The following is a 15000-nucleotide window of genomic DNA, read 5'->3' as shown; positions in this document are numbered from 1 at the left end:
ATCCTCAGCGTCTCTGTCTCCTTCCTCTCCCTCAGTGACATCCTCAGCGTCTCTGTCTCCTTCCTCTCCCTCAGTGACATCCTCAGCGTCTCTGTCTCCTTCCTCTCCCTCAGTGACATCCTCAGCGTCTCTGTCTCCTTCCTCTCCCTCAGTGACATCCTCAGCGTCTCTGTCTCCTTCCTCTCCCTCAGTGACATCCTCAGCGTCTCTGTCTCCTTCCTCTCCCTCAGTGACATCCTCAGCGTCTCTGTCTCCTTCCTCTCATCTCTCTCCGCTCGAGCAAGGCTCCGCGTCTCTCTCTCGTCTCGTTATCTGGTGGCAAGGTCGGTCGGTCTCTCTCTCTCTCTCTCTCTCTCTCTCTCTCTCTCTCTCTCTCTCTCTCTCTCTCTCTCTCTCTCCCATTGTTCGCATGCACGGTTTCCCATGAGGCCATGCCCCCAACATGCGTTACGTAATCAGGTCATTCGGTGATTTGATTCTCCTCTGCAGGCCATAGTTGCAAGGAGAGAGAGAGAGAGAGAGAGAGAGAGAGAGAGAGAGAGAGAGAGAGAGAGAGAGAGAGAGAGAGAGAGAGAGAGAGAGAGAGAGAGAGAGAGGCCTCCCCTCCCGACACTCACCAGAGGCGCCACACGTTATGGCCAACACCCTCGGGTACCCACCCAATCTAACATCAGACTCCCTCTGTATTTGCTCCTCATCCTCTAGCGAGGTGGGACGATTTTCAGGAAAAGAAATTGGTTATATGTTTCATTCACTATTACCCCTTCCTCCTCTCACTCATGGCTACTCTCCTCCTCTCACTCAAGTGCCGCCCACACTCCCCTCCCCCTGCTCTTCTCCTCTCATCACGACTGTCGTCCAACGCTCACTCACTTCAACCCTCCTCCTCTTCCTCACTCACCACTGCCTTCCTCCTCCTCCTCACATTTGCTACGAGCCCTCCTCCCCTCACCTACTGTTGACTGCTGTGCACAACGCCGGCCGAGCTCACGTCCTGAGCGCCTGTGCCACTCTCTCCTCCCCAGAGGGATACACACAGAGGTACTGTCCTCATACCCTTGCAAAAAGGGAAAAATGTTCCTACCTTCTTCGTCTCCTTCGTATACACTACATCCTCCGTGTGTATACTTATTCCGAATCCATTTTCCTCATCTTTCTCGATATCTTCATCACATTCCACCAATTCTTTCTTTTCCTCTCCCGGCAACTTCCAGAATTAAGCGTGTTGTATTGACAGTCAGGATGTGTATGTGTCATACTTCCGTGCTCCTGCAAGTGCTTTAGTAGCCTTGCTCCGATCCCCTGACGCTCCTCATCCAAGGTGTATACCTTTGTCCCACGACGCCTCCTCGGTCATCTCCGGCGGCGTCGTCCCCCGACACGAACACACACTCGCTCTCTCCCGGCGACATCTTTCGAAGTCGCGGTTTGGACTTCCCGTCTTTCTGTCACAGTTCCTTCTTTTTTTTTGGCCATTTCCGCCTCGTCCTTTGCTTAATCTTAAATTTCTCGTGTGGTGGAGCTTCTTTCTCCGAAGGTCTAAGTCACATTGCTTATCGCATGTCTGTCTGCCTCCACAACGCCTTGAGTCTGCCTCTCATCGCAACTGGTGTCTCGTTTTCCTTTCCTTCTACTCGGGCTTTTGGCTTGTCGTACTGTTCTGGAGAATATGTTGTTCCTCCTCTTCCTTCCCTCCTGACTCCTCCTCTCCCCTTATCTCCATACAGCCTTTTGCCTTACCGTTTCAACAGCCTCGCATGTATCAACAAGCATCACCCCTTCAGTAGGGACGATGTGTTTCGAACGCCCTTCTTCTGGCTCGTATTTCTTTGATCAGCTGTCCCTTCGCCTCTCTCTCTCTCTCTCTCTCTCTCTCTCTCTCTCTCTCTCTCCCACTACGGTCTTCATCCTCTTGTCTTCGTCACGTGCACATGTCCTACCGCCTCTACTAAGCGCCTCCTTCGAGTCGTTCTATCGCCTATCCCCTGCCAGTTTTGTCTGTCCCTTATCCTCAGAGTAAACCATTAAGTCTTATCCTCGTTCATCCCGATCCTCATGGTACGACCATTCCCTCCTCCCCGCCTCGTCCCATTACCATCTAACTGTAAGTTCCTGTTCGTCCAGAACCTGATTAGGCACAATGTTATCACATCTTATCTCCAGGCGTCTTGTATCAAGTTGATATTGTCGTGGACCTTCCTTTGATCAACGTGGCAACTAGAGGGAACCACGAGCGTGTAGAACCAGGTGTGTGTGTGTGTGTGTGTGTGTGTGTGTGTGTGTGTGTGTGTGTGTGTGTGTGTGTGCGTGTGTGTGTGTGTGTGTGTGTGCGTGTGTGTGTGTGTGTCAGTGTGTGTGTGTGTGTGTGTGTGTGTGTGTGTGGAACGCCCTCCTTCCCTCTCTCTCTAGTGTTATCAAATCTATACAAGGAATATTGTGTATCTTAACCTTAAACCTCAAACTAAACTATGGGACAGACGATGATTTGGATATGTAGACGATAGTCATCCAGTTTGGAACGATAGATGGAGGCTCCCATTTATACTCTATATCTTTTTTTAAACCTATTAAACTTCCTTGCTCCCAGCTTTAAAGTAAAAGGATAAATGAGCTACAGAGGGAAAAAAAGCTTTTCCCGCAGTGAGACAGACAGACAGACATCTCATCATTTGTTGAAGATTATCTCGAGAGATTTATGGACGAGTGGGTCGTACTTTTAAGGAAAGCTGTGCGATGGCGGGCTCCTTCGTAAATTCACTACCACATATATCAGGGAAAAATAAAAACCACCATTACTGATCTACGAGTTGAACCGAAGGCTTAAATAACCACAGCACTGTGAAGGGAGTGCTTCCATCTCCCCCGGCTGTAATGATCATGAAAGGATGGAGGCCATATAGAATTCATAGAATATAGAAAGCCTACTCAGGGAGTTATTTCCAAGTAAGCAAGGAGAATAGATTAAGAGATTTCGTCTGTCGGGATACCTATAAGAGCCATGGGAATATGGATCTAACAACATTTGAAGCAGGAATTAAACATAGAACAACGTCTGAAGAAGCTGGAACATCAAGAATGGATCTTAGGTCAAGCATGAGTCAAATCGAACTTATACAATGGCCAGATTCGTAATATTCATGAATACATCAGTCATGAAGTAAAAGAATGTTATGCAAAAAAAAAAAGGAAAACCCGATATATTCTTTGTCTATACTCATCACACACACACACACACACACACACACACACACACACACACACACACACACACACACACACACACGACAATTTTCCTCAACGAATGATGGGAGTGAAATGATAATTACCTGCCTTAACGAGGTAGTTCAAAAATCTCTTCAATATCTACGAAGGAAAGCAGCCCAGTCGGATATCGTAACATTCATCGTAGCCAGTGTTGATGTGATGTACACTGATCAAACTTGACCTTACTAAGCCTAGCTATCAGTGTCACTGGGCATGCGAGAGCAGTTAGATGTGGCCAAGTAACCTCTTTTTTAATAATGTCCGCTGCGAAGACCCCCAGTATGAAATGGAATAACGCCTCCGGTCTAAATGCCATACCAAAGCCTTTAAGAATATTTTGGATCTACATCCACTGCTTACAAGGACAATATTAATCCCACCAGAGGGCACTGGTCTCCATACCCTATCACCCTAAAAGCCTTTAAGTCGATTATCTCAGGTACACGACCTTAACCTCGACCCATACGACAGTTCTTAAGACCTGGCCTGATGCTCGCAACGTACTCCTGATGTGACCCCACTTCTTTTTAGTCTTAAATTTCATACTAGTTTCCAGAGAAAGATCCTAAAGCTTGGATGTGGAATAGAGAGCATCCAGATATCTTTCATTTTCTCCAGTGTGGGTTTTGATTTCTTCTATCAATGTGAAACTGCATTTTTTTTTTCTAGTACGTGAATCTGGTTTGTGAGAGGAGTGAGGAAGAGAGGCGAGTGTTTTTGAAGGAGTTGAGTGAGTGTGTCAGCAATTTAAAGCAAGGAATCAAGTATCAGTGGTAGGAGATTTGAATGCAAGAGTGGGTTGGCGTGGAATTTGAAGGTATAATTGAGGTGCGTGTGGTACTCGGTGTAAATGGAAATGGTGAACAGCTTCTCGAGTTGTGTGTTGAAGAAAGACTGGCAAGCGCGGATAACTGGTTTTAAAATAGGGGCATCTATAAATCTACGTGGGTGAGAGCGGCTTTGGGTTCAAGAGACACTATTGGACTGCGTGCTAATTGACGAGCGTGTAGAGGAGAGGCTGTTGGATGTGAATGTGCTAAGAAAGGGCAGCAGGTGGGATGTTCCATGGAGGCGAGTGCGAAAGCTTATAGCGGTCTGAAGAAAAGAGAAAATGACATGAGACAGATGAAGTGAAAGTGAGTGAGAAAGGAAAAGAGGAGTGTATGCAGAGACATTCAGAGAGGTTGGACGAGGAATGACAAAAGGTGAGAGCAAATAAAACTAAGGGAATGAGCGAGGAACTGAATTTGTTATACAGAGAAGCATCGCTTACTTGTACGCGTGACGCTTGCATTGTAAGGAGGATAGGATGCGCAAGGGTAGTGAACGGTGGGATGAGGAAGTTAAGCTGTTAGCGAAAGACAAAAGTGAGGTGTATGGGCGTTGAATACAAGGAAGGAGGGGCAAGTCACGGGGAAACACGCAGGATAAAGTGGCAGGAGGTCAAGGGGAAGGTGCTGCAAGGGATGAAGAAGACAACAAATACGATATGGGGTGAGGGAGGATCGCCAGACTTTCAGGGAGATTAAGAAAATGTTGTGGAAAGAGGAAGACAGGGTGAGGAGAAGAACTGGGAGCATCAGCAAGATATAGAATAGAGGGAAAGCGGAAACACGCAAGCAGGAGGTAAAGATGGGATGAAACGGGGAATCTCATGGATATTTGAATGAGTTAGATGGTAATGTGGCAGATGTGGGGCGTTTGGGTCGTGGAGGTACGTGGAGCGAGGGAGTCATGGCGAATGATTTGATGAAAAGAGAAGAGCCTTGCGAACGATGATGTGTGGCATAAAAGCTGGAGTGCAAGCAGTTGAATTTATCGTGTGTGTGTGTGTGTGTGTGTGTGTGTGTGTGTGTGTGTGTGTGTGTGTGTGTGTATGTGTGTGCGTGGTGTGTGTGTGTGTGTGTGTGTGTGTGTGTGTGTGTGTGTGTGACAGTGCAAGTATGGCTCCAAGTAAGATGCCTGAGGATTGTCAGGCTTATGTACGAGTAGGAAGGGAGGATGGTAAGTGGTTACAAATGTACAGTGATCCCCCACCCCGCTTTCCCGGGGGTCACCACCTGAAAAATTTCCCTAAAATAATTTCACCTGCCGAGCCCTATGATCCCTAACTCACCTGCCGACGTCCCACTAGGTATTGATCCACCTGCCGACGTCCCATAAGATTCCCAATCCACCTGCCGACGTCCCACTGGGTATTGATCCACCTGCCGACGTCCCTATGATCCCCCAACTCACCTGCCGACGTCCCACTGGGTATTGATCCACCTGCCGACGTCCCTATGATCCCCCAACTCATCTGGCGACGTCCCACTAGGTATTGATCCACCTGCCAACGTCCCTATGATCCCCCAACCCACCTGCCGACGTCCCACTAGGTATTGATCCACCTGCCGACGTCCCTATGATTCCCAATCCACGTACCGACGTCCCTATGATGCCCCAACTCACCTGCCGACGTCCCACTAAGTATTGATCCACCTGCCGACGTCCCTATGATCCCCCAACTCACCTGCCGACGTCCCACTAAGTATTGATCCACCTGCCGACGTCCCTACGATCCCCCAACTCACCTGCCGACGTCCCACTAAGTATTGATCCACATGCCGACGTCCCTATGATCCCCCAACTCATCTGGCGACGTCCCACTAGGTATTGATCCACCTGCCAACGTCCCTATGATCCCCCAACTCACCTGCCGACGTCCCACTAGGTATTGATCCACCTGCCGACGTCCCTATGATTCCCAATCCACGTACCGACGTCCCTATGATGCCCCAACTCACCTGCCGACGTCCCACTAAGTACTGATCCACCTGCCGACGTCCCACTAAGTATTGATCCACCTGCCGACGTCCCTATGATCCCCCAACTCACCTGCCGACGTCCCACTAAGTATTGATCCACCTGCCGACGTCCCACTAAGTATTGATCCACCTGCCGACGTCCCTATGATCCCCCAACTCACCTGCCGACGTCCCACTAAGCATTGATCCACCTGCCGACGTCCCTACGATCCCCCAACTCACCTGCCGACGTCCCACTAAGCATTGATCCACCTGCCGACGTCCCTACGATCCCCCAACTCACCTGCCGACGTCCCACTAAGTATTGATCCACCTGCCGACGCCCCAACTAAGCAGAGACTTACCTGCGCTCCGACCCTGCCGTGTCGCATCCTGGCCAGGTCGGTGTGGGACCAGGGCGAGCTCCCCCAAGGCTCCACGTTGCTCAGGTTCTGCGACATGTCTACCTTCTCCAATTTGTTGTGGACGAAGTTTCGGATGTTCCACGCCAAGTCATTGTGCCTGGGGAAGACAATGGATGCGTGTAGGGTGTCTTGTTAAAGGCCTCCCGGACAAAAATGCTTATATAAAGGTTCCCCAAAATTCACAGGTTCTCGTTCTTTTTTTTTTTTTCAAAAGGACGAAGACACCCTGGCGCTGCACTGCAGAAACTGGGTATTAAAAGTAGGCGGAGGAGCGGCGAGTCATACGCTAGAGCGATGGGGTTGGGGATCCTGCCTGCTGGGAGGGAAAACTAAAGAAAAAAAAAAATGTTACAGAAAAAAGACGTATTTTTTCTTCTTTTTTTTTTTTGGAGCAAGCTCCAAGGAAGGCTTTTATACAATGGCAAAACAGGAAAGGTGTCTCAAAGGATGATAAGAGTCGGTAAGTACACACCGTATATACGGACGAGCAGGTGACGTAAATACGTTGTTTTGGTATGGTATGATAATTACGAGTTGTTGAAAGAGAATATTCTTTTTTTCCCTCCCACATGAAATGCTAAATGAGAACTTGGAAAACAATGAAGTCTAGGGAAAAAAAAAGACATCAGCAAGACACTCCATTTTCTTTTTCCCTTCCTGTGTAATATATATATATATATATATATATATATATATATATATATATATATATATATATATATATATATATATATGTGTGTGAATAAGAGCAAGGTTATTAGGTACAGTAGGGTTGAGGGTCAAGTCAATTGGGAGGTAAGTTTGAATGGAGAAAAACTGGAGGAAGTAAAGTGTTTTAGATATCTGGGAGTGGATTTGGCAGCGGATGGAACCATGGAAGCGGAAGTGAATCATAGATGGTAGGGGAGGAGGCGAAAATTCTGGGAGCCTTGAAGAATGTGTGGAAGTCGTAAACATTATCTCGGAAAGCAAAAATGGGTATGTTTGAAGGAACAGTGGTTCCAACAATGTTGTATGGTTGCGAGGCGTGGGCTATGGATAGAGTTGTGCGCAGGAGGGTGGATGTGCTGGAAATGAGATGTTTGAGGACAATGTGTGGTGTGAGGTGGTTTGATCGAGAAAGTAATGATAAGGTAAGAGAGATGTGTGGTAATAAAAAGAATGTGGTTGAGAGAGCAGAAGAGGGTGTTTTGAAATGGTTTGGTCACATGGAGAGAATGAGTGAGGAAAGATTGACCAAGAGGACATATGTGTCGGAGGTGGAGGGAATGAAGAGAAGTGGAAGACCAAATTGGAGGTGGAAAGATGGAGTGAAAAAGATTTTGAGTGATCGGGGCCTGAACATGCAGGAGGGTGAAAGGCGTACAAGGAATAGAGTGAATTGGAACGATGTGGTATACCGGGGCCGACGTGCTGTCAATGGATTGAACCAGGGCATGTGAAGCGTCTGGGGTAAACCATGGTAAGTTCTGTGGGGCCTGGATGTGGAAAGGGAGCTGTGGTTTCGGTGCATTATTACATGACAGCTAGAGACTGAGTGTGAACGAATGGGGCCTTTGTTGTCTTTTCCTAGCGCTACCTAGCACACATGAGGGGGGAGGGGGGTGTTAGTTCATGTGTGGCGAGGTGGCGATGGGAATGAATAAAGGCAGACAGTATGAATTATGTACATGTGTATATATGTATATGTCTGTGTGTGAATATATATGTATACGTTGAGATGTATAGGTATGTATATTTGCGTGTGTGGACGTGTATGTATATACATGTGTATGTGGGTGGGTTGGGCCATTCTTTCGTCTGTTTCCTTGCGCTACCTCGCTAACGCGGGAGACAGCGACAAAGCAAAATAAATAAATAAATATATATATATAATTTTTCTCGAACATTTGATGATCTAAATAATTGATACCGAGAAAACAAAGAACCAACCATCACTCTCCAATCATGTAAATGAGATTCGATTACGTTAACGTGGGGAATAATTAAAGGGACCATTACATCAAACTGTAAAAATGCCAAACAAATGACGGAAAAAGAGAGAGAGAGAGAAAGAGAAAAATTAAAACCATTTAATTGCATGAAAATTCACACAGGAGTAAGAAAAGAAAAACTATAAAGGTGGCGAGAAGATGTAATTCAGGTGCATTCCGACGTGAACACACTGGGACTCATTTGTGTCCTCGCTTGTACGTAGGTCTGCCGTTGTACCAGCAGGGAGTGGGAGGTACGTGCTCTCTCAAACAAGGTGTCTCTGGGAGGAAAAGAATTCTGTGGTAGGCGTCACACACACACACACACACACACACACACACACACACACACGAGAGGCCACAGACCGACCCCCCCCGTGCACAAACACACTGATGGAGGACCACAGACTTCTGATCGATTCATACAGACACCACTGGTAAAGACAAATGGACCACGGGTGAGGGGGGGGGGGGATTCGTACACAGACACCACTCGTAAAGACACACGGACCACGGGTGGGGGGGATTCGTATACAGACACCACTCGTAAAGACACACGGACCACGGGTGGGGATTCGTACACAGACACCACTGGTAAAGACACACGGACCACGGGTGGGGATTCGTACACAGACACCACTGACAGAGGAACACAGACCTTTTGTGGACTAGTACACAGAATCATTGAAACCAGAGGAGCACAGAACTTCTCCCTTCCCCTTCAAGTGACGCAAGACAGACAAACTGGCACAGAGCACGACACACACACGCACCCCTGGGTGCCTCGAGACACAGACAAACTGGCATAGAGTGACACAGATCCCCATGGTGGCCACACTACATCTTTATATGCTTAACCAAACAGACACATGTATCTGGGGACAGGGTGGAAGAAGGACAGCTACCCATGTATCTCCTGAGCGTCGTAGAAAACGACTAAAAGGGATGGAAAGGGGGAGGCTAGAAACCCTCCCCTTCTGTATTGTCACATTCTGAAATCAGGTGTGGAGCGAAGATTCCCTTTTTTTTCCCGAAGGGTATGTGGTTTGCTCCTGACGCTATCTTGTTAAGGTGGGAAAGACAAGCAGGTTTACACACACACACACACATATATATATATATATATATATATATATATATATATATATATATATATATATATATATATATATATATATATATATATATCTTTCTTTCAAACTATTCGCCATTTCCCGCATTAGCGAGGTAGCGTTAAGAACAGAGGACTGGGCCTTTGAGGGAATACCCTCACCTGGCCCAATTCTCTGTTCCTTCTTTTGAAAAAAAAAAAAAAAAAAAAAAAAACCCGAGAGGGGAGGATTTCCAGCCCCCCGCTCCCTCCCCTTTTAGTCGCCTTCTACGACACGCAGGGAATACGTGGGAAGTATTCTTTCTCCCCTATCCCCAGGGATAACAGGGATATATATATATATATATATATATATATATATATATATATATATATATATATATATATATATATATATATATATATATATATATCATCCCTGGGGATAGGGGATTAAGAATACTTCCCACGTATTCCCTGCGTGTCGTAGAAGGCGACTAAAAGGGGAGGGAGCGGGGGGCTGGAAATCCTCCCCTCTCGTTTTTTTTTTCAATTTTCCAAAAGAAGGAATAGAGGGGGCCAGGTGAGGATATTCCAAAAAAGGCCAAGTCCACTGTTCTTAACGCTACCTCGCTAACGAGGGAAATGGCGAATAGTTTAAAAGTTATATATATATATATATATATATATATATATATATGTGTGTGTGTGTGTGTGTGTAGTGTATGAGTGTGTGTGTGTGTGTGTGTGTGTGTGTGTGTGTGTGTGTGTGTGTGTGTGTGTGTGTGTGTGTGTGTGTGTGTGTGTGTGTGTGTGTGTGTGTGTGAAATGAAGAATATGTACATTTTCTCTTATTTATTTTTTTTGCTCTTTTTGTCTAATACACTCTGGAGGACACAGTGTCATTACAGATACACCTGTCGTGCTTCGTACACTGAACGACCAGTTTCATAAACAGAAACAGAGTCAGGTGTGTCAGAGGAGGTCGTGATGGGGGGATAGCCTGCTGACTGGCTGACAGACACAGTCAGTCCTGACAGTGGTAGTAGTAGTAGTGGGGGGGTCATACGATCAGCCAGGAAGCCAGCTGGTTGACCAAGAAGTCTTCATCACAGAAAGAGTTCAAGAATCATAATAACCCGAGGTCAAAAGTTTGGATCACTTTTGAGAGAGAGAGAAAAAAACCCCGGATACTTTGCAAAAAAAAAAAACCCCAAAAAACGGAAAAATCCTGAAAGTTTTGGAATTAAGAAATGACCATAGGTGTGAGGGATAGTGGGAAGGTTGGGGGAAGGGGTGGTGGAAGAGGAGGCGGGACGGGTGGAGGTTGGGGTGGAAGAGGAGAGATGGGGGATGGGGGTAAGGATTAGGGGGAGGAGGTGGCTGGTCGCCTCACATACCGGAAGACGACCTCTGAGAGTGAGAGAGAGAGAGAAATACCGACTTCGAGGCAATTACATTCCCGCCTGTGCCCTTGACTCAGACCATCGCTCAGGGAGGGAAGCTACTGCTGCCCCACACCCACCTCCCCTCCCAAGCTCTGATGACAGGTGGGTTCTGCTGGCTGGCTATATTGATCTGCAGTTGATGGTCCTGCCTGGTTCCCAGACCCGGGTGGCCAAGGAAAGGGTGAGGGATAGGCGGACAGAGACACAGACACACACACACACACTATCTGGGTCTCTCATGTTCTTACAGAACTAGAAACCTCAAGTCACAAAGGCTCTATCAATACCCAACACGTAGCAGTGTGTGTAGGACGGAACCTGAGCCACATATATATAGCTGCTCTCTCCACACGAACTTTACTGGAAGAAGAACTTTCGTGTACCATTGGATTCAACGATCTCGCTACTCTGGGGGTGTCTACGAAGATGACCCAACTCTCGTCCTACACTTCGACTGTCTTTGCAAACCTTCAACATCAGGATCGCTCAGTCTTTAAGCTCGTGACATTAGAGCCTCACGCCCTTGTGAACTTTAACACTGACTTCGATCAACTTCGCAATCAACGACCTTCGTAAACACTCGAATTCCTTTTAGTTGCGACCCTCGCACATATACCATTAACTATAATGAGCTTGGAATCTTTAACAGAAGTAATCCACAAACCTGAAGCACATGAACATTGGGTTCTGAATGCATGTTACCTGAAGCAAACAGAACCCTGGCTTCAGTCGAACTAGAACTCCCCATTTTGTTGATGGACAAAAAGGAGAGAAGACACGCAAAGCAGATAGGAATAATATGAAAATACATTGAGGCATCAGGCGAAGGGAAGAACAGACGATTTATGGGAGTCAGACATTTCGTTTCTCCTAGAAAGGCTTTGAGATGACAATACAATGATTCACAAAACTTACAATAATCCTACGTTTTTGGTGTAGCCGAAACGTTAAGTTATGACATGCTGATAATAGATTGTATTTGCTTCGCAGCTTTGCACACTTTTGAGGTGATATGATAAAGGCCATGTGTAGTGATGACACTCGTTGTAAAAGCCTCTCTCTGTTTACGAGAGTTGTCTCTCTGTCAACAGACCTTTCAAAGGGAGGGGAGAAGGGGCGTCCAGTACCCAGACCGCTGCATCAGGAGGCCCCGGGGGAGATGGTAGGTGTCCAGGACTCAGGTGGCCCGGGGTGACAGCAAATACTAGAACACACCAAGAAGCGATGCACCACACTCAGGGTCACTTATGTAAATTTTACAAAGATGTGAGGAGGACGTCTGGGGAGAACACACAAAAGCACAGGGGAATGTAAAGACAAAGACACACACACACACACACACACACACACACACACACACACACACACACACACACATACACACACCTGGGAGAAACACCATAGAATACAGACCTTCTGAAAATGCTTCTTCGTCTCTCTCAACCCAGCTAGCCAGTCATGAGAGAGACACGGTTGAGGAAAGGCCGTACTAACAATGGTATCAAGGCGGAGGATGGATCACACGGGAGAAGGGATGCAGCAGGTTACACGTGGGGGATGTAGCGCATCACACGGGAGGGGAAGGGTTTTGCAGCGGATCACACGGTAGAAGACAGGTGCAGCAGATAACACGGGAGGAAACAGCTGCAGCAGGGCACACAGAGAGGAGAAGACAGCTGCGGCAGATCACACGGCAGGAGGAAAGGGGGGAGGGGTTGCAGCAGATCACACGGGAGAAGACAGCTGCGGCAGATCACATGGCAGGAGGAGGAAGGGTTGCAGCAGATCACACGGGAGGAGGAATCGTCTGGACAACTTTGGCCAGTGGGCTGAGTCTCGAGTTTCAGGGACGGAAAGTTGGTGTTGCCTTGTCACAGTTTGGGGTCGCTGATGGGATCCACATTACTGTGTTTAGCAAAAGAGTAAAAAGAGAAAAAAAAAAAAATAAAAAAAACAAAACCAAAAGTAATCTAAAGTTTCTGAGGAGGGGAACAACTTGTCTCTCTCTCTCTCTCAAAAAAAAAAAAAAAATGAAGGTGGATGGAAAGATATGAGAAGGTAAAGAGTTCCAAAGTTTAGCGGTGTAAGGGAAGAAAGCAAAGTTAGGTCAGTCGACCTTAAAGCTGCCAACGTCCGTCCACACAGGAACTACGTAAGGTAGCGGCTTGCCAAGCGCTGCATGGTCTCACCGATGGCGAAGACAGACAAGCTAATGGCAGCCACGTATCGGGAGCAGAAACGTAACTAATTTCCACACAAGACAGAAGGAGAACCACCTATACGGTGCAAGGGTAAATCAGAGACAAGTTTTGACGTTCACATTAGGAGAGTTGAGTTAAGATTCCTTTAAACCCGACTCGGTCGATCGACTCCGTAGAATGAGGACCTCCCCAAATGTGGGAGTAGGACTTCGTTTAAGGACGATCCAATCCTTTGTCTAACTGGAGGACCTGCCAGAGAGAGTAAAGAGTCTATAACACATGAACAATTGAGGGTCTCTGTGTCATAGACGCAGACTTAAACCTCCTCGTGTAATGTGGAGCTTCCAGGACGCATCAGATATCAATCTGGAAACCAATTACCTTTACTGAGCTGAGTGACAGAGTGACAGAGCCATCACAAACAGCCTCGAAGAGGAGACCTAGTGGTCTGTTCCCACCTGAATTCGTCTGTGCAATGCCAAGGACGCAAGTCTTAAGAGTCAGCACTGACCGGCCCGAGTGAGAGGCGTGTATGGTTTCTTGAACAAACTTCTCCCGCAACCCCCTCACCTCCCCTCTGGCTATTTTCCTGCCACTTTATCGAAAATGTAAATAATTTACATTTTGCATTATGCATAAGCGTGCGCCTCCTCTACTACCCCTTCCCTCTCTCTCTCTCTCCCCCCCATCTTGTGCCTGCTGCCAGCATTGTACTGGGTGTTGTGTGTGTGTCCTGGTCTCGCTCCACTACACGTGGTGTTGTGTGTGGGTCCTGGTTTCGCTCCACTATACGTGGTGTTGTGTGTGTGCCCTGGTTTCGCTCCACTACACGTGGTGTTGTGTGTGTCCTGGTCTCGCTCCACTACACGTGGTGTTGTGTGTGTCCTGGTTTCGCTCCACAACATCTGGTGTCTTGTTTTGGTCTCGCTCCACAACACCTGGTGTCTTGCCTTGGTCTCGCTGCACTGCATCTAGAGTCTTGTCTTGGTCTCGCTGCTCTACACACGGTGTTGTGTCCTGGTCTCGCTCCACCACACAAGATGTGGTGGGTCCTGGTCTCGCCACACCACACCTAGTGTTGTGTGTCTTGGTCTCGCTGCACTACACCTGGTGTTGTCTCGCTCTCCTACAGCTCCACTTGGTACTCCATCTGGCCCCTGGCGGCCCCACACCACCTGGTTCTACGTCTGGTTCTCGCCCCACTACTCCCGTCTTATTTATTCATATATTCTCAGTCAGGACGAGATGGCGTAACGAGGACACACTCCCCCCCCCCTCACGGTCGCCCAGGCCGGTCAGGGTGGGCCCCCAACCCATGAGTCTATATCATGTGTCTCCCGTCTCGCGACGTCGCTGGCAATATTCTCGTCGCGTTCAGTCACGGGAAATCATGTTCCATTAAATCAGTGAAACGGGATCCGGTCAGGCGAAAATGCGGTGTCGTCCCTCGTGTTCCATCAGTAGGAAATAACGGAGTCTAATGGACTCGGTAGATAAGAGTTCTGTTTACGGTGCAATCCAGTTCTCAGCCGACCTTATCTAAGGACCAGAGGTCGTTATCTTCATAAGGCTCTAAGTAATCTAAGGTCATCTTGGAGATCGTGGTAATATGTATGGTCTCATAATACGACTTTGTGACTCTATTCGAACTCTGTCCTTGTGAATGAATTTTCTCTTGCGTCTCGTCCAATCTAGCGGACTTCTCGCGTCGTCTATGTGGCGGTGGAGGGAACGAGCCACAGGCCTTTACTGCGGCGCTCCACCGACGTTTCTGCCCATCTGGCGTGGCTATGGAAGAGCCACCTGTCTTTAG

The 15000-nt window shown here is 47.6% G+C and overlaps 1 pseudogene; it reads right to left on the bottom strand.

Annotated features, from left to right (window-relative positions):
- LOC139749032 (uncharacterized) overlaps positions 1-15000 on the bottom strand; it is a 542729-nt pseudogene that overhangs the window by 70820 nt on the left and 456909 nt on the right.

The sequence above is a fragment of the Panulirus ornatus genome, chromosome 6 (genome assembly GCF_036320965.1).
Source record: "Panulirus ornatus isolate Po-2019 chromosome 6, ASM3632096v1, whole genome shotgun sequence".
In the NCBI taxonomy this organism is placed as follows: Eukaryota; Metazoa; Arthropoda; class Malacostraca; order Decapoda; family Palinuridae; genus Panulirus; species Panulirus ornatus.
Note: the sequence above shows the minus strand (reverse complement) of the source record. Positions and strands in the feature narration are given on the sequence as shown.